At 42.7% G+C, this 27,028-nt stretch overlaps 1 protein-coding gene across 1 annotated transcript in view; it reads left to right on the top strand.

Moving 5' to 3' along the window:
- Positions 1-27,028, top strand: part of PACRG (parkin coregulated) — a 959,338-nt gene that overhangs the window by 575,895 nt on the left and 356,415 nt on the right. The gene's annotated exons all lie outside the window — the stretch shown is intronic.

Below are 27,028 nucleotides of genomic sequence, written 5' to 3'. Positions count from 1 at the left end.
CTCATGGAAACCGATAACTGACAGGTGGGTTTTAGATCTAATCACCTATGTCACCCCTTGGAATTAATTCAAAAACCTCCTCAACCCCCCCACAAAGGAAGCATCCCCTCCTTAACTGCACCTGATTGAGCAGAAAATAGTAACTATGATCAACAAAGACACTATAGAAAGAATGCTGCTCACCCAGAAAGGAATGGTGTTTTATTCTTGGCTTCTCTTGATCAGAAAAAAAGACAGGAGAGTGGCAATCCATTTTGAATCCGTAAAAGTTAAACAAATATCTAAGGAAACAATTATTTTGAATGGTTACTCTGCAACACATCCTGCATCTTCTCAATCATGGGGATTGTATGTAAACATTTGATCTCTAGGATGTTTACTTTCACATCCCAGACCACCCAAAACATTGCAAGTTCTAAGATTCAGGGTGGCCGGCCCTCACTTTCATTTCAAAGGAAGTTCTGGACAGCATTTTTGATTGTTGGGGCAAACCAAATCTATATATGTTTGGAACACAGGAAAATCGAAAATGGCAGCTGTACCCAAGTTGTCACCCACATCAGGGGTAGTTGAGGAACAGATTTTCGATCAGATGGTCAGGGACATTTACCTATGCTTTTCAAATCCTGTTAATTCCCAAGACTTCTCTGTAAAATAAAAAAGGAACTGTGCCGAATGAATTTGATTGCCCTAAGATGGCCCAGACAGCATTGCTTGACTGAACCTCTGCTCCTAATAGAGGAGACTCAGATTCGCCTAAAACCTCTGCCTAAACTACTGACAATGAACAACAGCCAGGTACTTCATCCTAACCCAACATCCTTGCACTTTTCAGCCTGGCACCTGAACACAATGAGTTTGCAAACTTGAATATCACTCAACATGGTAGAGATATTTTTGTGATAGTCCGAGCTGATACTACCAGTAGGACTAAAACAGAAGCATTTCTGTTTGTGGTGCCAAAGTCAAAAGTTCACTCTATTTCAGCACCACCAGAGTGTCTTTTGCCCTATTTTCTGCTTTTATCAAAATCAGGTTTGGCACATATCTCAATTAAATCTCAAGATTAAATCTCAAGATTTAGAAGATCAACTAGTTCACCTTTCCTGTGGTCTAGTAAAGTGATCAAACAAAGCCTTAAAGGTCTTTTTAGACTCTTTCATCCAATAAAGAAACCTCTTCCAGCTTGGCAGCTCAATACAGTGACTGTGCAACTGATTCTTCATTTGAGTTTATTCACGAAGCAGATATGAAATTGAAAATGGCACTTTTGTTAGCTCTGACATCTGCAAGAAGAGTTGGTGAAATTCAAGCATTTACAATTAAAGAACCATTGATGCAGTTCAAACCTAATAGTATGGTACGTAGAACCATTCTTAAATGTATATCTAACATTCCAACGGGTTTTCATTTAAATGAACCAATTGTTCTTAAGACATTCTTCACGAATCCACAGAGTGTGGCTGAACGATCCTTACATACTTTGGATGTTAAAGGAGGCCTTAAATTCTATCTACACCATACAAAACAATTTAGAAAATCAGATCAGCTACTAGTCGCATATGGTAACTAGTGTAAGGTTTTCCAGTTTCCAAGCTGAGTATAGCTCAATGGATTGCAGCTGCTATCCAGCTTTGTCACAGTAATGCTGCATGAATAAGGTAAGAGCACTCTCGACCAGAACTGTTTCTACCACCACCGCTTTTTTCGCTGGTGTACCTATTGAGGAAACATGTTGAGTGGCAACATGGAGGAAAAGGCACACGTTCACACAACACTACTGCCAGGAGTCCTCCAAACAGAGTAATGTGGCTGTGTGCATCATCTATTCCAATAAGGTCAGCCTTGGCTTATTCTGTTACCCACCATCTGCTATTCTGTTGTTGTAATTATGATTTCACATTCGATTTAATGTGAACCTATGAAGGATTCAATACTGGAGAAGAAAATAAGTTACTTGCCTGTAACTGTAGTTCTCCAGTATTAGCATCCGTCATAGATTTACATGCGACCCACCCTCTTCCCCATAGAGGCTCTAAGATTCCCTTTTCTCACTAGTGCTTGACAATCGGAGGGAGTGAAACCTCTGTGGGGAGTGCTCTAGAGGGTGTTGCTGTCTGACTGTCCAAAGTTTGGTTCTTAATAAATAGATACATTAAAGTGGATAATTTATTGAAGTGAATGTTTTCTAGTTATTATGGGCTATATGTATCATTTTGTACTGCTTTCTAACTATACTCTGGAACTTCCACTTCAATGGGGAATGATTCAAGCATGTGAATCTATGAAACATGCCAATACTGAAAAATACAGCTACAGATAAGTAGCTTATTTTCCTTCCTGTCCCAAGTGTCCTTTGCCTCTTCATCCAAACAACCTTTCTCCACACCTCACCCCTTCTACTACTAACATCTAAATCCCCCAATCGCATCACTCTACCCTGCCTTACAACTCAGCAGATTCTCCACTGAAAACCAAGATGCTACAGAGACTAGGCTGTTGTTGCTTTTAAAACATGAACTCCAAATGCTATAAAACTACTTTTATCTTTCACAGTTTAGACCTTCATATAACATACACTTCATTGATATTTCATACACCTATATTTGCCCTATCACAATCTAACTCCTTTTCATAACATTCTACTTTGACAGCACAGCTCAATTCTGCTAATTCAGTCTGCTGAGCAAAGGGGTTTTGCAAGAGGGTCTTGCTTACAGCTGTCCTAAGTCTGTATCCTAAATTAGTGTTACATTAAGGGTTTTCCTTTGTAGGTTATCTTGGGACCAACACACTCATAGCTGCCCACACTAGCTGTCCTTCACATGGACCTTTCCACTTTCATACACAAATGTAAACAAATGTGGTAAGAAAGTCACTTTAGCCTTCTCGGAGACAGATCCTCCACCTATTTTCCTACACTCCAGCTCTAGAACCTTGCTCCTTTATCTTCAAAACATGTTGCCATCCCACAATTTGCCCCTTTTGAAACCCTTGTTTAATGTAATCTACTACACGTCCACTACCCTTCCCTGCAAGAGGTGCATTAATTACTAATTTAAACTCCATTGTGGGCTTCATATGTTCCTCTTTCCCATCATGGTACCCAGTGACTTCAGCTTTGTGCTAAAGAATCATCAGCAAGCTACTCTTTTTAGTTAACTTCTCTTCGGCCGACCACTTACTTATAGACAACTCTCCTCATCCCATTCTCTGCTATGCTGATGCCTTGGATCGTCTACTAATTGCATTATTACATCTATCTGCCCCTTAGCCAACTCCTCTCCCTCTTACCACACCATGAAGCACATGCCACTCAATGTTCATGTTAAGCATCCCTGCTGCCACTATCCTGTGTACCTAATGTAACATCTGAATACACACTGACCTTCCTCTTTTCCTCTACACAACCTCATTTAACAACTTCAGTAGCCCACAAACCACATTTAACATCTTCTCCTGCACTGAATCACACACACCATTCAGTCCCCCAAGTTATAAAAATGTACCTACCTCTTCCTCTCCAACTGGAGGAAATATCTTACCCCAAAAACATACAGTCTTGCACAGAAGCCCTTCCTGTTACACAACTGAACTAAATCAAATCCATTACATCATCCTTTTCTCCCAAACACAGTCTCAATTTTAGTTCTTTACCATGGGATTCCCTCTGATAATCATAAACTATAGACTATCAACACACATGTGCAAGTTCATTAAACACAACTTGTCAAGATTTGTTTTTAGATGTTTCCTGAGTAACCAAATTAACAGAAAACATGGCAGAAACGGCAACATTGAGGTCTGTAATTTTTAAAGCCAGTTTACTTCATACACAGTTCATTTGGCTAGTTCTAGAAGAGAGTGAACACTAACTAAAAAAGCATTGGCAAAGCTAATCGGTCTTGCCTTTAAAACCTGTTGGTTTTGCCAAATGTTTTTAGTGGTGCTGTACACCATGGGTACGTGCAAAGATTTCCCAACGGGCCAAAAAGTATGGTCTGTAATGTGACCAAGGACTACATTGAGGCCAGGGGGCTAATGTCAGGGGACAGAGATAGGTAAGGTGGGTGTAGGTGGAGTTAAGTATCTACATGGTGTAGACTGACTGTGGAGTTACTTTGAGATTTCCATTCCATACTTTCCTTTAAATTATGCCCCTAGTCTCCAGTAGAGAGACACATTTGACAATACTTCTATGTTGTAATTGAGTTGCTGCCCCTCTACCACAGATTAGGGTTAGCCTTCTCTGCTTGTTATCATTACCTTTAGCAAGTCAAGTATGCAAAAAAAGTAACTTGGTTATTGAATTGGAATGAAATCGAATCTTAGGTTTTACAGTCTCCTTATTCCGTTGGTCTCATTTATAACCATAAGGAATGTATAGAAACAGGCTCTGTTATGGTAGCAAGTGCTTTAAAAACTCTCTACCCCCGCCCCTGGTTTGTCAAGACGTGAACTATAACTGTTGCTTACTAAAGGATCATATTGAGCGGTTCTTCTTATTGTCGTTTGTAATGTCCGTGCACATACTTCCTTTATTGTTTTTGATTATATTAATGTGTCGGTCTAGATACTTGTGAAAAGTCCTCAGGGTGTGTCCCCAAACTGTTTTCAGTGAATCCTGTTAAAATCTGTTAGTGTTTTGTTGAGATGTGAGGTACAAATAACACAGTATCATCAATGGAGAATTTTTCAACACTTGTGTGTTAACACTCCGTTCTGATGTAAAAACTGGGAAGTGCACCAGATATTTAAATATAGAAACAGGATAGTTGAAAAGATGTTTACCAACAAAGGCTCCTGCATGAACTGACATTTCGCAATTGGCATGCACCAGTGGTGCTGAAATAACTTTCAGAATTGGGATGTTGCCATTAATGTTACATCTCCGAAGACATAGGGATTGTGAAAAATCAATGTCACCACACTTCAGATTTACAAAAAAATATGCTTCTTGTGTGCTTTCCTAATTCAGATATATTATGAAATATTTACACAGTTAATTTACAGGTGTTTAGATTTTTTGTGTGCTGGAAAAAAATAACTTTGTACAGCCTTTTCTTTCACACTCCCAGCACTCACACTATTGTAACATAAATCCTCTCACTTTGCAGTCAGAGAAAGAAAAGTACACATCAAGTGCCCTGGAAAACAGAGCCTATCATTTGACCTGCACAGCAAATGTACAGCAAACATGACAAGATAAAAATAAATGTGACAAGATAAAAATAAATTTTAAAGACGCGTTTATTGTTCATTCACTTCTGAACTCCAGCATGGTTATTTCAGGTGTGATTCAGCACCCACACTAACAATACCTGTGGAATGAGTGTGACATTGAGTCAGTCAGTGGACTGTTAAGTTATGCTAATAGAAAAGAATGTTGACCAAAATAAACAACTTTGTAGACCGAACATTCTTCCTCACAGGCATGAAAGATTTGTGAACGGATAGTGGCAGAGATAAGTAGAGGCAGTCAATCAGAAAGTTTGGAGTCAAGAAACCTTTTCATAGAATTACAGCACTTTTACTGCTAAACTAGTATACAAGGGAGACAACTGCAAATACATTTACTCTTGTGGAGTGCCTCACAAAACAGAAAAAAAGAGTTTAGAGAAAGCGATCACTTGTGGAAGAACGCAAGAAGCAAGTCCGAGGCATGGTAAACAGGCTATGCTCCACTGGAGGGACAAAGATATGCTGGACAGCCTTCAAATAAAGCCAGCAAATCGAAAGCAAGCAAATGCGAGTTACAAATCTCAAATTTAATGCTAAGCATTGGGTATAAGGGGGGGGTGGCTTGCCGGCTAAGATGGCGGGCGCAAGTTAAGTGCGCTCCGTGGCGACACCCCCATTATCCGTAAATTATACGGACTTGGGGAGCCGATCGGAACCTGCACCAGCACCCATCCGAATGTAGGATCCCCCTCGAGGTGGGGGACTGTTCAGGTGTGCTGCGGAAGCACCTGGACCGCTGTCAGACGACTGGCCCACACGAGGGGACAAGAGGTGCGGCATGCCACGAAGGCGCCACGCGTCCCGGACCGGTGGTGACCGGACCTACACAGCGTCTCCTCCGGACCTGAGGGAGGCGGGGAGTGCGCCCGATGCTGTGGTGGCAGCTGGATTCGGGCTGAGTGCGGAGGTGCGGGGGTTGCCTGGCTGGAGGTGAGCAACTGCACCGCTCAGCTGTGCAGAATCGGACGGATGTTGCTGGAGCCCTGCAGTGACTGGGCGCACGGGCCTTCGATAGTTGGGCTCCTGGGGCACTAACAGAGTCCAAAAGACTGCGGCAGATCGGAGGGCAGTGTGTGGTGGGACCTTGCGCCCTTTAGGTGGTGATGGCCTGCAGTGATTTATTTTACCACTCCCTGGTGGCAGAGGAGGGGAGCGGCTGAGATGGTGCCTGTCGCGGGACCCAGAGTTGTGCGCTAGAGCACGGGGACCGACAGGTGGAGGGCCCTTGCCCCTGTTCGGCCCCCCCACGCCCTGCAAATCTTTGACTGACCGTCCAGAACTGCAGGACATTATTGCAGCTGACCCCTGGTAGTAACAAATTGGTGTGATCTCTGTGCATCTGGACAGCACGGAGAGGGAGGCTGCCCGTTCTGCTGCGCTTGGACTGTAGTGCTGCGCATGCAAGCGGGCCTCCTGCATGGACGATAACACACGGGCTCCCACGCTTGTGACCTGTGTTAATGCACAGAGCCCCCCCCCTCCCCAAAAGACAATATGGCAGGAGCGGGCCGCCTCCGCTCTGGAGCCGGAGCCAAGCTGCAGACACAGCGATTGGAGACTCTATCCCTGGATGGCAACAAATTGGATGCAGTGGTGGAGGCTGTGGAGCACATAGGCACCTCTTTAGAAGAAGCTCTGACCTCGTTGGAGGTCAAAATCGATAAGGTGGCCAGTGACCTCACCCCCTGCACGTGGACCACCACAAACTAGCGGATAAAACCTGCACACTAGAGGGCCAGCTCCAGGACTTAACGCCTAAGACGGACCGACTGGAGGCTTCACTGCAAAACGCACTGGACCAGATAGGGATACTGGAGCACCGTGCAGAAGATGCAGAGAGCCGCACCAGACGTAACAACATCAGAGTCATAGCCCTACCGGAAGGCATGGAGGGCCCAGATTCAGTGGCCTTCTCTGAATGCTGGCTTCAGGAGTTGATGCCTGAAGGCTTGTTGACGCCCTTCTTCTCGGTTGAATGAGCCCACAGAGTTCCTACCAGGGCCCGCCCACCGGGCGCTGGACTGCGACCTTTCCTTCCCCGGCTTTTACATTATGCAGACAGGGATATTAGACTACGGGCAGTGAGAACACTCCCTGCAATCCGAGTGCACAACAATCTGGTTATGATATTTCCAGACTACAACATTGCCGTTCAAAGAGAGCATGCATCCTTCTTGCCAGTTAAGCGCAAACTCCGCTCCCTCAATCTGTCATATTCCCTTCTCTTCCCAGCCAAGCTGCGTGTATTAGCTGATGATAAAACGCATTTCTTCGGCACACCAGAGGCGACTTGGGACTGGTGGGAGTCTTCAGAACTGGTCAGTCAGCGAGACCCTGACATAACAGGGCCAGCGGCTCGGGACCCACAACCCTGTAAACGGAGAAACCGTAAAAGGAGTGTGGCTGCCTTGGGAGAGGTGCTGCACGCTCCCAACCTGGAACAAATTATACAAGAACGCCGATGTGCATTGCAAATAGCTGCAGCAATCCGTGTCCTTTCAGTTGCCGCAGATGGAGAAGCGGACCTCACTAATTCTAACGGAGATGAGGGCTCCTCCCTCGAGACGTCCTCTGAACTTGGGTCATCCCACCGCCCAGCGGTGACGCCTCAAACGGCAGACGAATTACTCTGACTCTACCCAATAGTCATGCAATTTACTGTCAAGCAGTCAGTGGTAAAGTTAAATGTGCTACTCGAATAGTTGTGCATTGATGCACCGCATATCTCAATCTTGCTTGTGACAGTGTGTGTGATCTGGCGCTGCTGACCCTGCTGTTATGGATGGCGGGCCGCGGACCTCTGGGCGTCGTGCCTCCATATGTCCCCTACAATACATGCTACACTGTGCTGCTGTTGACTCCTCACGTTTATGCTGGGCTAGGGGTTGCGCCCCGGCTATTACCACATATCACTCACCTCCCCTACCCACTCTCCCACTAGAGGGGTCCTTTTCCTTGTATTGGTTATGCTGAATAGGCATACTACTTAGTTCGGGCAGACACCAGTTGTCCCTCTGCTCTAATGGTATTCATTTACGTTACTATTGGACACGTTATTGGTCCAAAGTTGTTTTTGTTTCTTTGTATGGAGCCTGCATTTGCCCTGCCTGCTCCCCACTTAGGGCCCAGCTATTGGTCTTGTGATGCTCCCTGTCTCTGGGGTGGGGGATCTGGAACACTATCTACTTACTGATCCACCATGAACCCTTTCAATCTCCTTACTTGGAATGTGGGAGGCATACACACGCCAGCACACAGATATTCCATATATTCATATCTTAAAAGGCATTTAATACACGTAGCGTTCGTGCAGGAGACGCACCTCGCGCAACCGGAGGTGGCTAGATTGCAGCGGCACTGGCGCAGACAGCTTTATGCGACAGGTTTTTCTTCTTATGCCAGGGGGCACTTATTTGGATTAAACCAGGCACCTCCTTTGTAGCTGAAGATCATATTGTGGATGCATAGGGGCAATACGTGCTGGTGCGTGGACACCTTGCCGGCCGTGCAGTGATGCTGGGGTTTATATATGCTCCAAATACAGATCAAGCCTCTTTCCTACACACGCTTTCCAACCTCCTTTCTCGCTGGAGAGATCTCCCCTTGTTATTAGGGGGCGACTTTAATTGCGTTCTATACCCTTCTCTAGACCGCTCCTTCCCGCCATTACCCACTGCACCTACTGTTACAGCTGCACATGCGCTACGCAACTGGCTCCAACACTGGCAATCAGTGGACATGTGGCACCAGCGTCATCCTACTACTAGGGTCTATTTGTTCTTTTCTGCCCCAAACCAATGGCACATTCATCTTGACAGGATAATTTGTACTACTAACTTATAACCTGCAATACTGTGGTCTGACTACTTGGGCCATACTCCCTCGGATCACAATCCCCAGCTTCTACAACTGGGATGGGACGCATCTCGCCCCAGCATCTCCACTTGGCGACTCCGCCCAGAGCTCTTGGAGGGTGCAGCTTTTAGGGCATTGCTAGTCAAGGCAATTCCTGAATACTTTGAACATCATATGAGCACAGCATCCTCTGGACTAGTTGAATGGGAGGCATTTGAGGTCTTCATCAGAGGTCATTGTATGAGCACACAGTGGAACTGGCGGAGGTCTATTGAGAGCGACTTGACCAAAGTGGAGAGGTCCCTGATGAGATAGAGTGTGGAAATTCCCACCTCACATCAGACTCACAACAGCTAGCAAAGGCCAAACCAGAAAGCATTTCCTTACTAGAGAGACTGCGCTGTTTAAACTATGCAGCTCGCACACATGCCATGGCCGACCGATCGGGCAAATTGCTGACCTGGCTTATTCACCAAGACTGAGGTCCTATTATGGAAATCCGTTTGGCAATGGGGAACATCCTTCACACTCCTCAGGAGATTCACTCTGAATTTACTGAGCATTATCAGTCACTTTACCGTTCCACGGTGACAGCAGACCTAGAGGAAAGAGCTGACTTTTTTTCAGTACTTACCGTACTCCGATTGATGGATGACTAGCGACTAGAGCTGGAGGTGTCCCTTACATTGGCTGAAGCGTACAATAGTATACGAACCTTATCAGCAGGCAAAACCCCTAGCCCGGACGGTCTCCCGTCTGATTTTTACAAGACTTTCTCTGCAACGCTCACGCCTTGTCTTCTCGGTCTTTATGAGCAAGCGCTGCAGGAGACATCCTTACCAGGTTCGCAGCGCGAGGTGCTGCTGGTGTCGCTCCCTAATCCGGGCAAAGACCCTTCTGAGCTGGGCTTCTACAGGCCACTAGCGATGCTCAATACTGACTACAAAATCCTGGCTAAGGTCCTGGCAATGCGTTTGGCACCTCTGGTCCCGCAACTAGTGCACTCAGACCAAAACTGCTTTGTGCCAACACCGGACACCTCGCACGATATCAGGCGCATATTCAGAGTCATGAAACACTCAACGCGGGATTGGCCTTGCACAGGATATATAGTTGTCGTCCTGGAGAAGGCTTTTGATTCCTTGGAATGGTCTTATCTGTTCGGGTTGCTGCACCGACTTGGGATGGGCCCACATTTCCTACGCATGGTCCAGCTGTTGTATGCCCAGCCTCGCTCCAGGGTTAGGGTTGGCACAATCATATCTGACCTGATAGAGGTGGGCAGAGGTACTAGACAAGGCTGCCCCCTCTCTCCATTGTTGTTTTCTCTGGTGATGGAGCCTCTGGCTTTGGAGTTCTGTTGGGCCGGATGGGCATGGGCATCCCATTGGGTGATGGCCTACACACCATATCTTTATATACGGACGATCTTCTTCTGTCTCTCAGAGACATTGGTAACGTCCTTACCGATGTTGCAGTCATCATGCACGGTTTCGCCACACTCTCCGGTCTGCGTTTTAATTGGGCAAAATCGTGCCTCTTCCCCTTTGATCCAGGAAAGACTGCCAGATCCGGGGCTGCGACTTTCCGGAACTAATGTCCCCTGGCAGCCCAGGACGTTCCGTTATTTGGGCATACAGATATTTCATAAGGAGAGGGACCTTCACGATGGCAGTGTCCTCCATCCAATCTCAGATGACCTTCTGGCAAACATTGCCACTTTCGGTAGCTGGCAGGATGGCCCTCCTGAAAATGGTGGTGCTTCCTCGCCTCCTATACTACTTCTCTAATTTGCCATACTATGTTCCAGTCAGCTTCTTCTGTGAATTGGGACCTAGAACACGGGAATTCATCTGGAATAAAAGTCATTGCAGAGTGGCGTTAAAAAAACTCTTCTTACCCGTGACCCAAGGTGGCTTCTTGGTTCTGAATATGAAACATTATTACCTGGCCTTTCACTTTCAGTGGGTGGCGCGTTGGCTGGCGGGCCTTCAGCTTGCCAACACTACAACCAATTCCCCTCCCTGGACACTGACTCGGATTCTGCATCTCTTCCACCCCCTTACAACATCACGGTCCCCTGTAGAACTATTGCTAAATGTGGCTCACCGTTGTTACCGTAGGGCATTGCGCCTCACAGGTGACACTATTCCCTATGCACCAGCCTTGGCCTTGCTGGGTATGCAACGCGGTGCACATTTCAACACCGCTGCTGAACTGGGACCTTTGCACGCAGCTGACCTACACCCTCTGGGTGATCTATATAGCGAGGGTGGGCTGATTCAGTTTGGTGAGCTCTTGGCAGGGATGGAGCTGCCACCGGGGCAGTTTCTTCTGTGCAATTCATTGCTGATGGCGCTATCGCGCACATGGTGAGACATGACATCTGAACCCCCCACACACTTGCTCGTGCAATACTTACAAGTTATAGGGCAAGGTAGACTCCCGATTCTGCGGTTCACTGATGCGCTTAGAGCACTTACAATAAATACCCACACTGCTTTGCGTGCCAATTGGGAGGGTGATCCAGCGGGACCCTTCACTGACGCCGCTTGGTCAATGGCACTATCCAGCCATACTAATGTCCCCTGCAATTCCAGATTCTGCCTTATTAAATTTTATATACTTCACAGAGCTTATCTCATGCCAGCCTGCATTAACTAATACTTTAATTGTGTGGGTGCCGCCTGCCCTCGCTGCAACTTAACTGGGGTGGACTTCCTTCACATGTTCTGGTCTTGTCCTTCCTTAAGCATTTATTGTCATGGACTCACATCATCTCTATCAAAATACACATCACATCCATTGCTTTTAGATTGCGTCTCCTGTCTCCTGGGTCTCTCCCCGAGAAATAAAAAATGAAAAGCATCCACAAGATTCCCGGACTTTGGACTTCTGACAGCCAAGCGACTCATCACTAAAAGGTGCAAAGCCACTGAACCCCTGTCGGTGCTGGCCCGGAGGTGCTCCTTTCTGATATGGGCAGAGGCAGAGGGGGTTGCAGTGCTGCGCGAGGATACTATAGGCATGCTTAATTGTCCCCTATCCACTGGCTGGGATGAGATGATGACCCATTTGCATAGAGCGGAACATGACACAGATGCTGACGATGCAGTACCACACGGCACCGAGCTAGTGCTGGCTTAGTCAAGTTATATGCTACGATTGCTACCTGGTCAATTATTGGTATATTTTCTCACATGGGCTCCTAGCGTTTCAGCTAAATTGACATTAGCCCAGTTATCTACGGTGCCTTGGACACTAGTGGTGACATAGTGACGCAGCCACATTGGGAGGCCCCTGGGCAATGGGGTTGGGAGAGGATGTGAATGGGCTCCAAGTTTAGTTGTCTGTTTCTCTTGTTTTATATCATTCTTTTTCTTATCATTGTTGAATCCACAAATTCATTGATAGCTTCCTGAACAGAAGACCTAGTTTATGCCAGAGTTGTGCGGACACTGGAATTCTGGGAGTGGTTCACAGTATATATGTAGCTACCTCTTGCATGATGCTGATTTCCAGTATATTTTTGGTTCTCTGTCATTTCAATAAGCTGGGCAGATGGTCAACACCACTATTCCTTTGTTGTACCAAGCGCATCTCGTTGACAGGGAGTTCAAATGTGTAGATTGTGTATGTACTATATGTGTTTAACGTTGTCTAGTTTCCTTCCTCACCAGGACTGTGATGAGGAACAGGAGATTGGAGTTAGCTTTATAGTTGATCAGAATTTTGAGGTCTTCTGATTTTTTTTCTGATGGGATGGCAATGAAAGCATGTTTAAGGGGAGAAGGAACTTTGACAGAGAGATCTTGTTAGTTGTCTGCCACAACTGAGGGAAGCATGGGTCCATAAGATACTTGGATGCTTTCATTTTCGTTGCCAGATTTAGAAACAAAAATGTTTTTCATTAGTCTAAAGGATGATTGTACACACGATGCAGCATATGGGGGTAAGAATGCACTTCTGGGAAACTGATAATAGATTTATGGATATTGGTGAGCTTGATCTCGAAAAAACTCAATGAGATCTTTGAAGTTCCCCTGGGATTAGTAGGAAGGTCTCCTTTTAAGGTGCTTGAGTTGGAATGGTTCTGGTAGATATTGAATATTTCCTTCATCTGACCAGCTGCCCCATTATTATATTTTACATTTCTGACTATTTGGCTATCTCAATTACTTTGTGCTAGCTTCCCTGTGTCACTTGTAGCAGATGTTAGCCTCTTTAGTCTATGACTTACACCTTTTTTATTCCAGGTTTTGATTGTTGTGTTTAAGCTCAGCAATCTCTCCACTGAAACACTTATTGGTGGACTGCATTGTAGGTGCTAGATGATATGCTGTGTTAGAAATTGTCAAACAATGCTTCTTGGTCAGTTGATATGGGCCAATTGCTTTTACTGCCATTGTAGAGCAAAACAAAAATAAATCTATACTTGATGTTCTAAAGTGCCTCGTGTGAATGGGGAAGTGTGGTTGCAGCGGCATGTGGTGGAATTGTAGGCAAGGTTTGAAAGGTTGAAGATTTTATGTGAACATGAGGTCCAGTATGTTCTACTGTGTGTGGCTCTGCTTACCATCTCTTTGAAACTGAAAGTCTACCTATTATTGTGGAGGCTGATTGAAGGTCTTGCAACTGCTCTGTCTATCTAAAAATCAAAGGCTTTCATAATAAGACCTTTGTTGAATTTGTTCTGCAGGGGTTGTCTTCAGGTGGGAGGGGGTGTAAGTTAAAAGGCAGTATTGGTAGACCTACACTGCAGTAAAAAGCTGCCACTGTTAATGGTGCAGCAAAGTCACAATGTGGTTGAACGTTGAGAATGGAATGTGGTGCACAGTTTGGCTGGACAGTTCTTTAGTGTAGACTGACAGTACTCTTCTTCCACAATTCTCTTCCCTATTCTTTAATATGTTATTTTGGCTAAGAAGGAGGTGATCGTCGAGGTTGGTGACTACACTGTCTCCAAACCATGTCATGGCGAAGCCAGTTAAGGGATATTTAGATGCTTTTAGGTGTTCCTTATAGCTGATTGGCTGTTCATTAGGACGAATTTAAGGTAGGGGATCGAGGCTAGGTTTGTGGTGTTCAGAGAATGTGCAGGTAATACCTTCACTACGGGGCTTTTGATGAGGGTGATACCTTGATGGTGGAGGATTTACATAGATGGTGGCTGGGAGCAGGCCTGGAGAGGCAGGATGTGACAGGAATGTTGGTTGGTGAAGAGTTGGTGCCTGGGTGTAGACTGCGATTATTAAAGGTTGTAAGGTAATGATGGACATTACTCTAGGTGATTGACATGAATATTGATTGATGTGGAGTGTACTGAGAGCCCAGAAGTTGTATCAGTGAGGCTAGGCCAAAGAATGGTTGGTGTATCCATGTTCAGTTTTTAAGACTCTGAACAGGTCGTGAGGTTGCTGTCGGTAAATTATATTAAGACAGTGCCATAACTGAAATGTTAATTTATTTTCTGAGGATGCCGCAAGAGGTGACAGATAATTTGTTAATGGCAAGTTATGATTGTAGGATGTTACGTTGTGCCTCCAGGCTACTTGTAAGGAAGAGATCAGTCTTCATGATTTTTTATTTCAGGCTTTTAAAGAAATCTGCACAGAGGATTTCTGGTTTTGATCTAAAAATGCCATACTTCGAGATTAATATTGCTGAAAATAGAGTGAAAAAAATATCAGAACCTGCAGATTGTAGTTGGGGTGTGTTGCTTTCATTAGAACTCCATGTTGGATGAGAGGTGAGGTGCGAATCTCTGCGTTCTAATAGAGGGGTGGTATGGAATCACTGGTTGCGTGCAAAGCAAGAGGTGAAAATCACACCATTTAAATGGGTCAGTTGAAAAGCCACTTCTAACCTGCTAGGTATGTGTATCAGGGATTATGGTGAGATCTCAGTTCTCATTTAACTTCCATTCACCTGGCCAGATCACATAGCTATCTCTCTAAGTTAAGCACCGAAATGAGGCCTACCTCCTCATTTTGCTCTTTATGTCTACTACTCTGCTTACTTCATTTGGTCATTGACTGTTTTGGTTCTTAAGACTCTTCGCTCTTTTCTGTCACTTAGCTCTTGTGTCTCCTGACAACTCCTGCCTAGTCACACCCTGGTTTCTAGGCTCTGCGGCTCACCTAACCGCACTGATCCTGCTGACCTTCTGGGTCTTCATGTCACTTAATTTTAGAGCTGGTGCCATTGTGAGTGGAAGTGCTGCTCTTCACTGTTATCTCTGGTATTCAAGTTCCACTTTATATGTGCTTCTACTGTGGGTTTCCCCAAAGGCTCACTTGCCTCCTTCACTCTGGACTGATGGGTTCAGCATTTTTGTCCTCTTTAGGCGACTGGTAGAGTGGCTGCTACTGAGAGCCTTAGGAAAAGGCAACTGCCATCTACCTATGACAAATTATTTTTTAGTGCCCCATGCCATTTCTTTTACGCTCTTACTGTCCACTTATTATTAGTACCTAAGACTGGAAAACCGCATCAAGGAGGGCTGTACCTTTTCTTGTCAGGTTGCATACCTCTGGAATTCTCTTCCTGTGAATGTATAATCAATATTAAGCAGTGCTTAATTTGAGCCAGTGGTTTCCATTGCTGGGCACCGGCACTTGTTTATTTTAGTACTGGCACTTATATTTCTGCCTCAAGCATTTACTACGAGCAAAAGACACATGGGAAAGACAGAGGAAGAGAAAAACTTCACAAAGCGAGAAAGCAGATAGCTGCAAGAGTGAGCTGAAGGGGCAGGGAGTGTCTGTAAATTGGATTAAAGAGGCCAGAGATGGCTCCAGGATTATACTGCCTCAGTATTCCATGCTCGCACATTTAATTGTAGCAGCCAAATGTCCCAGAGGAGAGCTTTGGGCACCAGCATGTTTTTATTTACAAATAAGCACTGATATTAAATAATCTCAACTTCAGTAAACCTCTAGAAGCATGGATTTATAAGATTGAAGCTCTTATGCCAGGCATGTTACAGGACTCAAAATCCGAAACCTTAATAGTATTTCTGTGTAATCACCCTCCTGTCACTTGTAAAACTATCCTATTCTAACTCCTTTTCATAACATTCTACTTTGAGGGTACAGCTTAATTCTGCTAATTGTGTGTTGAGCAAAGGGGTTTGGCAAAAGGGTCTTGCTTACAGGTGTCCTAAGTTTTTATCCTAAGATATTGTTACATTAACCCCTTGGCAGCCAAGGACGTAACGGTTACAGTCCTTGACTGCGGCGCTGAGGCACCAAAGACATACCCGTTATGTCCTTGACCTGGCTGATGGGGAGAGTGCGACCATCGGGGGAGAGGGTGTAGAAACCACTAGACACCAGGAATTGTATTTTTTATGGTCAGTTACATGCAAGGGGAACAACCCCTTAGGCAAGGGTTACTCCCCTAACGGGGGAGGAGGGGTGGAATTTATTTTAGGCCATTTCTGCCTCCATTTTAATTAGGCTGATCTGCCCCCAAAGGGGGACTTGTGGGAACACAGAATAGCTGAACAAGTGTTATTGCCCCTAGCACCTTGTCTTTCTCTACATTTTTTCCTTCCAAATGTAAGACAGTGTGTAAAAAAAGACTTCTATTTGAGAAATGCCCTGTAATTCACATGCAAGTATGGAGACCCCGGTATTCAGAGATGTGCAAATAACCACTGCTTCTCAACACCTTATCTTGGGCCCATTTTCGAAATACAAAGGTTTTCTTGATACCTATTTTTTACTCTGTATATTTAATCAAATTAATTGCTGTATACCCGGTATACAATGAAAACCCATTGCAAGGTGCAGCTCCTTTATTGGCTCTGGGTACCTAGAGTTCTTGATGAACCTACAAGTCCTATATATCCCCGCAACCAGAAGAGTTCAGCAGACGTAACTTTATATTGCTTTTGAAAATCTGACATCGCAGGAAAAATTGAGTGTAAAATGTGGAGAAAAATGGCTGTTTTCTTTCACCTCAATTTCAATATTTTTTTATTTCAGCTGTTATTTTCTGTAGGAAAACCTTGTAGGATCTACACAAATGACCCCTTGCTGAATTCAGAATTGTTTCTACTTTTTAGAAATGTTTAGCTGTCCGGGATCTAGCATTGGTTTCACACCCGTTTCTGTCACTAACTGGAAGGAGGCTTAAAGCACAAAAATTCGTAAAAATGGGGTATGTCCCAGTAAAATGACAAAATTGTGTTGCAAAATGTGATTTTCTGATTCAAGTCTACCTGTTCCTGAAAGCTGGGAAGATGGTGATTTTAGCACCGCAAACCCTTTGTTGATGCATTTTTCAGGGTAAAAAACCACAAGCTTTCTTCTGCAGCCCTTTTTTCCCCCATTTAAAAAACCAAAACAAAAAAAACTCACTTTATTTTGGCTAATTTCTTGGTCTCCTCCGGGGGAACCCACAAACTCTGGGTACCTCTAGAATCCCTAGGATTTTGGAAAAAAACAATGTAAATTTGGCATGGGTAGCTTATGTGGCAAAAAGTTATGAGGGACAAAGCGCAAACTGCCCCAAATAGCCAAAAAAAGGCCTGGCACCTGAGGGGGAAAGGCCCAGCAGCGAAGGGGTTATGGGATTTTCTTTGTAGGTTATCTTGGGGCCAATACATTCATAGCTGCCCAGCTATTACCAAACACTTCCTATAAATAAAATCTAGACCTACTTCACTATACTTCGGCGTGATATTTATCTGTTCCAATCAGCGCTAGACTGTATTACCAATCTTTGACTCCTATGATGATATTTGCAACTGAAGCGTCCCAGTGAGGTTTAAAAAAACGAATTGCTTTAACTTGGAAAGCTAATATGAACATCTGTTGTGCTGCTCGGTGGATTGGTCTTTGTTTAACCATAAAATAAAGAGAATCAAGGTAGCTAAATGGTGACACTTTGGAAAAATAAACCTTATGCGGTCCTCATTTACTAAGGTTTGTAGAGCTCGTTAATGTTAATATTCTTAAGGTTGCACTTTATTTTTAAACCACCTGCATCGCATGCTTAAGTTATTAAATGGATTTTCTTATAATACTTTTTTGATATGTATATTCTTTAAATATGTCATATCATCTCATTATTCCCTTCCGACACAATCTCTTTTCTTCTGTCTTTGCAACTCTTTTCTCCTTTCTTTCTACTTCAGTGTATTGCTGTCAGCGTTTTACAGTTTAGAGAGTAATGAATTAACTGGATTTTATTTTTGTTCTACGCAATGATATCTCTATGTATGTTTTTTCATGTTTGCTTTTGTATGGTTTACTTCGTCTTGAATAAAACGCATTAAAGACAAAAAATAGAATCTGTTTGATGAATCAATAGCCTTCCATACACATCCAGTCCTTTAAATGTATGCCATTGAATCAAAGACCGGGTGAATGCTAAAAACTAAAAGCTGCAAGAGCCTTTGACGCTCCCACAGTGATAAACCTCACTACTTAAAAAATAAACAGGCCGTGTATCTCAAATTAAAATCATCCTGTTCACAGCAATTTCTTTCCTATCGTGCTTACAGTTAATGGTCCTAGATAAACAAGTTCCCGAGCAATGTATTGATTAGAGTTTTTGCAATTAAACCTTGACACAGAATTAAAGTAATATGGATAAATGGGTCTAGCCATAATTAACTCCCACCATTTTGCATTTTGCTAGACACGGTAGTTTCTGTTTCCATTCTAAAATCGTACCACATTCTGAGGCAGGAAACACACACAGCTTTTGAAAAAAGAGGTCTTTCAAAATAAAGTGCAAATTAGAACTTGAAATGCTGTATTTCCCTGTACATTTAAGTACAACAGTGCTTACTGCTGCCATAGCTTCTAAAATGTATTTAGGGATAGCTTTTAAACCAAAATAAATCGGTCAGTTCATGCAAGAAAAATTCCCGCTCGGGTTTATGAGCCAACCTTTGGGTGCATTTTAGTCTGTGTACTTCATGTGGTGAGAACGTCCAATGGATATTGGACAGAGGTGCAAACATGGACTTACCTTAAGACTCACCGTGGCTTTTAACCCCTGGCCCCTCCGCTTGCCCACTCTCGAGGCATTCCCACACACTTTTGGTCAAAGCTGTGGCACTCCAGGCACAAGGAGAAGTTGCCCATTTAAAGTCAGCAGTGAGACTGGGCCGTGCTCCACCTCCTGATTTAATTGAAATGGTTTATGGATCAAGTGTGTCACATACCATATAATCTCCTCATGGTGCTGAAAGCAATGAATTGTTGGGAGAAAATACAGATTCTTCGGTCTGCACCAAAGAACAAACACCATCTTCGCAAATAAGGGAAAGGAGTCATTAAAATGTAAAAAAAATATTAAAGGCTTTTCTTATGTTCAAGTGAAGCACTAGCAACTTCAGAAGGATGAGACTTAGAATGGTGAGCACTCTGCCACTGTAAATCCTAAAACTAGGACACAGAAAAAAATAGGTCAGACCCAGACGAAAGAGTTATTGAGATCTTGTAATGAGAACAAGCATTGGCAAAGCCAATAAAATTTGCCTTTATAATGTGAGTGCAAGCTATTGGCTTTGCCAATGTGTAGTGATAACGCCACCCACTCGATGTCGAGGTTTAATGTACATATAACAGAGACCACAGCTGAGGCACACCTTGACAGGGGAAAAGTCGTTCCTAACTGCCTCTCCACCTCAAATCAGTTTTCACATTGTTACATGAAACTCTGTGACGCACAGAGACAAAACGTTCTACTTATAATTAACAAGCATTGAACATTACACAATGCTTGTTTGTAAAGCACTGTTTATAAAAGTAAAGGGAAACATTTCTAAATACTAGCAGGAGAGTGAACATATCGTCAGATGTTGCAAAACTTTACATTGAATTCAAGATTTTCAGTCTTTATATATGGCCTGCTTTATTTTGCTAATACTTTCATTCAGGAAATTGAGATTATTTAAATAGAAAAAGGAGGTGTCGGGTTTTAAATGAAAACTGTTTGTTGTAGTTGTGGTGGAGTGTACTATAATGTATGTACGTACAGTTGTGGTAGCATGTAGCAGGATGTTATATAAGTAGTCATTAACGTTATATATTTTGTCACTGTTGTAGTATTAAAATGCATTCTGTTGTCTGGCGGTCTGATGTAGGATGTAAGCTGATGCACATAATGTGGAGACAGAAGTGTCCTGCTGACATATGTAGTAGCTCTGGAGTACCAGGTGGTTATGAATAAAGATATCTTGTTCATCATTTGCATGTTGGATAAATTACACCACAAAACACTTGTCAATGCATAGTTTACTTTCTGCAGGACTCCGAACTGAAACATGCTGCAGCCACGTGCTGGTAGCCCACAGAGGGATTTAATGGCCTGAAGTAGGAGAGGTAGCTCCTTTTCACTCCTGCTAGGTACACCTTCGTCCTCAAACTCCAGATGAGTGCATCAGCCAGACCCTATCCTAGCCTGTAGAAGTCTTTATCTGCTAAAGCTTGTGCATTCATGCAATAAATGTAATGCAGGTGACAAAACAAAAAAACCTTCATTTTTACTCTTTAGTCACACCCTCGCAAAAATATACCTCTTGCCGTCCTTTTATAGAGAGCCAGGGAGGAGTGAGGAGCCACACTGAGAGCATAGTGGGATTGATAATTGGGGTTGTGGGAAGCAGCACACGAGGGAGAGAGTCAGAAAACACAAACTTCCATGGAATGCTAATTGAAGATGGAAAATAGTTTTCCTGAACATGAGCAGTGGAACGATAAAAGTCACCCAAACAAAAGAATGGTGAAGAGGCTGCTCAAAGGAAAGGCCAAACACAATGCGGGGAAAGAAAGCCATTTAATAAGAAAACAAATGAGTGTGGACAGAAAGCCAAGACCTGGTAAGCAATAGGCACACTGTAAGCCCACTGTAAGTTTTCTTTTATATGGTCCATAACTTTCGACAGTGAATTAAAAGCTGTCTGCAGGCAAGACCTAAACATAGCTCACTAGGCAAGCAAGCCTAAATTTGTAAAAAGCTTAGTGATTCATACACAAACATCTCATTCATACTTGAAGATTATTTTGGACCCAGTGAAGGGCTCAACATCAGTGGTTCCTAACCTTTGGACTTCTGTGGACGCCACTTTATCATTCCTGGGGCCCCCCTCTGAATCATTATTGGAATCCAGCCCCCCCCCCCACTGAGTCATTACTGGAAGCCGAGGACCCAAGCCTATACATTGTCGAAGATTTGAACCACAAAACAATACACAAAAAATACAAAATACAGAAACAACCATTCCATCAAACACATACACAAATGATAACACATTTTTACAAATTTGCAAACAAGATAAAATAAACAAAAAATGTAATAGGGCGGTTTGAGCTTTTCAAAATCCAGTTGAAGCCAAACATTGTCCTACTATATTCCGTTTGATGCACCTGCACTGCTCCCACCAATCAATTTGAGGACACTAATTAAATTTTTAGTCTCCAATTTCAAATTCATTGAAATTTCAAGTATGTTTTAAAATGTTCAATTTTACATTTAACCAGTTCATTTACACTTTATTAATTTCTTAATATTAGTTAATTTTCTAAGCAGTCACCGACCCCCTGAGGAGGCTCAGCGGACCCCCAGTGGTCCCCTGACCACAGCTTGGGAGCCACTGCTATACATGGTCAAATGTCTGTAGTCTTTAAACAGTGCAAACTGAAGTTTTGTACCTGTTACTTAATGTTAGCAAATCAAAATGTTGAAGTAGTCAAGTTGTTAATATAGACGAGAAGCCACACCTTCGCTTCATTTTCCCTAGCAACGAAAATCAGGATAGTCCTAATAAGGTGCAACTGAACACATGCTTAAATCTATATTAACCTGGGAGTTTAATAATAATTCTTGATCTACAGTCACTGCCAAGTATTTCACCTTTCGAATCTGCTAGAGGGCTCACCTTCAGACGAGGACCAGAGTAAAGAATTACCTATTAGCTTGTTTGTCGTTTCAAGCAGGAGATCGTTGTTACTAAATTCACCTTAAGAAAGCTAAAATATTTCAGGCCAATTCACAAAAGCATTAATGAGTATGGAAAGTAGTACTAGATGAGTGCTCTTTTATGTAGTTTTACATGCTTTTGTGAATTAGCTCTGAAACGTCAAACTTAATATTGGTGAACGTGCAAAGAGAGCAAAGTCCTTTCTATTCTATATGTGGTTAATAATTGTATGTGAATATTATCTGAATATTCCCTTTTTATTACTACCATATTAGCTGTTTAGGGGCCAGTTCACAAAACCCCACAAAGTTTTGGATGGCCTCAAAACATTTGCTCAGATTGAAAGCAGAACTGAAAACTTCCTAATCAAGGCAAACAGTTGTTTAGGTGTATCAGGTTTGGTTTATAGCCCGACGTAAATAAGCTTGATACATTCAAATAAGTATAAAACATTTAAACTACCAGAATATTGTGAATGAAAGATCATTCTACCATCGTGGTTTAAATATTGTGAAGGTTGATTGCATATATAGGTAAGTATAAGGTTGCTATACTTAACTCCACATATTGGTGCATTTCCAATGTATATCTAAGTTATCTTGATGTGGGGTTAAGAATAGTAAAGGTGTACTTACCTTCACAATTGTTGATTATCGATGCTTAAGCCATACAAAATGTTCTGGGAATATATTTCTGTCCTCAATATTGTGTTACACAACCATAAAAATACGTTATTTAAACAACATCTATAGGAGAAGTTTAATAGAAAGTCCCGCAATAAACTAAATGGCAAAAGGACAAAGGGAAAGCAATTAATCAAAAAGATCTGAAACTTCTAGCCAAGTGCAATGGAACTACTCTGTGATTTGAGAAGATACAGGATTTCACACAGTACAAGCAGACTATGGATTGCCAGACACTAACAAGTGTGGTCATGTGGCAAGACTTCCTGGGACAGCTCACTAGGCTCTGCTTGTGTTCTGTAATTTGTCCCTAAAGTAGAGGTCACTCTTCTACAGAGAATGTCACTTATTTTACCCTTTGTGGCTGGGACTACTATTCTCTAAGCTTCCTTATCTTCTCATTGCATTATTGAAAGAATCCCTGGAAAGGTGGGAAAAAAAAATAGCTAGCACCACTTAAATGTTGAGTGACAGAGAGATTCCCACCTCTACGCTTATAAGAGGATCAAGAAAGATTTTTTTGCCTCCACAGTGACAGGCACTCAGAACCAGTGGCACAGTATGATATATGCTTCACCCGGCTTGTTACATGAAACCGCTTTTACAGTCCACGTGAGTGGCATTCTGGGGCACTGGCATGCCGCTGGCCCTTCAGCCACATAAGTGCGTTTTTTAAGGCCAACTCGTAATATATGGTTAAGCACCGTGTGTAAAGCAGTTCACCATATACTTGTTCCAGCCGTCAATTACACATTACGCATGTCCTGTTTGTGAATGATCCACAAGCACATTGTTTGGTCATTACACACACATATGCCCTCCATAAATTGAAGGTGTGAATCTACCCTTTTGTTTTATGCTGCGAATAAGTTCATTTTGGACACCAAGAAGCTATGAAAGTAGCCTACACAGCTCCGTACAATAACAGTCAAAGCAACTTAATAAACATTCATTATGGCTTGTGCTTCTTTCACTAAGTGAAGTGGTGTCAGGCGTGTTTCTCCCCAAGGGAAAGCACGACCGTGTCTAGCATTACTGGGACCTCATTCGGGTTAGCCACTGCTCCTTTTGTTTGCTTAACAATGGGCAGGCAAATAACATGCCCTGGTGTGTAGAGAACAGCGCAGGGGGATGAAGCACCAGGATTCATTTGATAGAAGCATCCTTAAACACAATTTTAACTCTCGGGACTCGACACGTCCTCTTTTAACCATTTATTCATTTATTTTTATTATCTATAACGTCCTAACTGCAAAACAAGTTGCCTGTAGGCGCCACGGACTGTGAATGAATTAAATGGATGAAATGAAGTCAGCTGTTCAGAGATATGCTGTGATCACTCAGGACAAAAAAGGAAACAGGTTGACAAAAGTACCTGTACCGAAGAGGGAATTCAGTTTGGTACCCACAGCAAATGGTGTCAGTCCCTTTTATCCCCAGACCAGCGGTTCTTAAATTGAGGTCAGCAAACCTACTCATGATGTCTGCAATTGTTTGGAAAATTAAGTAATTTTAGCAGAATAATAAAATGTATGTACATAAATAAGTGGAATGTAAAACTGAACATTTTAAAACCCTATAAATGAGAAAGAATTTCACATTAAAGACTGAATATTATCCTTACCTTGATATGTGGGGACGGTACAACTACAGTAGACAGAATCTAGTATGGGCAATTGGTGGTCTTAGATAAATTGATAATATTCACTGACAAAAATAGCATGAACTAGGAGCAAAAATGGCAAAGCACTATGCTGGACTCAAACATATCACTTCCGATTTTTGTATTTATTTTGTTTGGGAACTAAATAATATCTGTCATGATTCCTATATTTGATTGCTATATTCTTGTGTCTGTACTTTGGGTGTATTGTTTAGAGGTTCAAATAGAAGAAATTGCTTTGTGAGACTCATTTGCTTTCAGTAGTGATTCATTGGGGGTCCACCAAAGTTAAAAGGTTGGGAACCCTCAATTACGCAGGATAAGTAGCCCTTATTTCATACTTATAGTGGTGCAATCCTTGTCGATTTCAATTTAAAATCTTATGGTCCCTATTATTCTGTGCAAGGAAAATCTGTTTAGATAATATTTCCGCAGACCTTCATAAAAGCTACAGAATAAAATTAAGTGTTGTCTGCTTTGTTTCGAAATGCCATCGCATGGACAAGGGGTCATATCCCTAGGCGGGTGCTTCATAGATTTCTTTGATTCCACAAGGGCGTTTGTTCTGTACCTACTCCTTACGAATGACACCTTCATTTCACTCTTCTGAAGGGCTAACCTACTATGTGGGTCAGCGGTATGGCCAAATTAAACAGTAGTTTGAAGATTTCATTAATGTAGGAGAGCCAGGGGATTTTAAAAGCGTGATCTAATGCTAAGCTTTTTAAAATAATTGATTTGGTAAAAACGTGTTTCAACTTTTGTGCAGATAGTGTACCAAAGTTGTTTTGCTTCAACAAGAGTTAAGCGTTCAAGGTAAGTTAATTTATGGACAATAGAAGTTGGTACAGAGGCCGGAGTATGTAACAGACACATAAGAAAGGCGTTCTTCCCAACCTGAAGGGGGCTGCTGGATGTATAAACCCAAAGACCACCAAAGAACGTGGCAGCTGACAGAGCTCTCATTTTGCATCTAGCAGTTATTGTTTTGACTGAGCGACCTCGCATAAGAGCCATATAATTACAATTAGCTTGTTTGACTTTTAGTAAACCCGTAGCCTTAATATCATGTGCATCTTGTGGGCTGCAGTTAAGTTTTACACCACTCCTATGTGTGACTTAAAAACAAAAAAAAAAACTGGCAGGCAGTGTTGTAGCCCAGCTATGATGCTAACTGGTCAGGCAGGTATGTCCAAGCATTTCTCCAAAATTAGATATGTCACTTGTGAAGTGTGCCTTGGCTTGGCACACTTCACAAGTGACATATCTGAGAATAGGTGCTTAATGTTCATAAGTGAAACAGGCAAGTTGTGGTACCCTTGTGCGTTATGGTAGTAAAAGTGCTCAAAGTACTACTTACTTACTACTTAGGCTGATAACAGATTTCTATTGGCAATGCTTGCAATGTATTTGAATCAGCAAATTTGTGTCTCTCACTTTAGATGCAGATTTCATCCTTGTGACATTTTTACTGCTCATCTTGGTTCTAATCCATTGGGGTACTTATATTTGTAATATGATTTCTAGAAAGATTGTACATTTCTCCAGTATTGAATCTTTCATAGATTTACATGCTTGAATAATTTCTGTTCTCATCCTTTAAATTGTTAACCATTCACATCATTTGAAAAGACCCAAACTCCAACCAATCAGTATGTTGCTCAGAGAAAACAGTTCCCCTCAAAACCCACCATACATTAGATTTTTACCACAAGTCATGTGAATTGACTCTCCCTAAGTACTGTTCAATTATTTTCTCTCATGGAAGGATTGACTTCAGCTTTTGAATTCAAGTTGACCTGTCTAAAGACAGCATTAAACAGCAACATCATTTTGTTATTTTCTGATGACAAAGTATCAGACACTTATACAGTACTTTTCCTCAAACCTTGTGGCACCTGCAGCAATCTAAGTCTTCACTCTAATGGTCGTCACAAGGACTGCCTCTATTGCCTTTGTCAAAGGCATAAGACCAAGGATTGCAAATACTACCATCATTTTTCCAACTAAAACTCTGAGAAACAGGGAAGGCATATTATTAATATGGATCCAGAGAGTAAAGGCTAAATACAACCTCTTTTCAGGGAATGAACAGGAAGTTACATCAAAATCTGTTAGAAAGACCCACAAGAGAAAACATTCCTCAGATAGAGATTTTGCTGCAGAAAATAACAAACCTGAAAGGTACAAAGAGGGCATGCAAAGGCGCTGTCGGAGGAACAAAGCCTTGCCTAAGAGTTTGTGGAAACTCTTAAAAAGAAAGATGAATCATCAAAGCCTGAAAGACATAAACCTGAGCTTTCAATACCTTCAAACAAGGTACCATGTCATAATAGTAATAAATCTGAAAATATTTTTGTCTGATAGAGACTTCTAACCGCAGATTCCTTACCTTTGAATTCTCCCCAGGCATCAGACTGGATCTGGAAGATTTTTGTGAGCAGTACGCTTGTGTGTCATTAAGTGGAGTCGATCAGTGCTGCATCTGTCATCGGTGGTGTCTGCCATGGATATGATGTTGTAGCTCCTATTTAGGCACCAGCCGACTTGCTAACATAATTTCTTTTCTTTCTGCAACAGCAAGCACTGATCCGAGGAGAGCTACCCCTCAGTCAATTTTGCCTGGCTTTTCTTTTACTTTCT

The sequence above is a fragment of the Pleurodeles waltl genome, chromosome 5, assembly GCF_031143425.1.
Source record: "Pleurodeles waltl isolate 20211129_DDA chromosome 5, aPleWal1.hap1.20221129, whole genome shotgun sequence".
Lineage (NCBI taxonomy): Eukaryota > Metazoa > Chordata > Amphibia > Caudata > Salamandridae > Pleurodeles > Pleurodeles waltl.
This window is presented reverse-complemented; position numbering and strand designations above follow the sequence as displayed.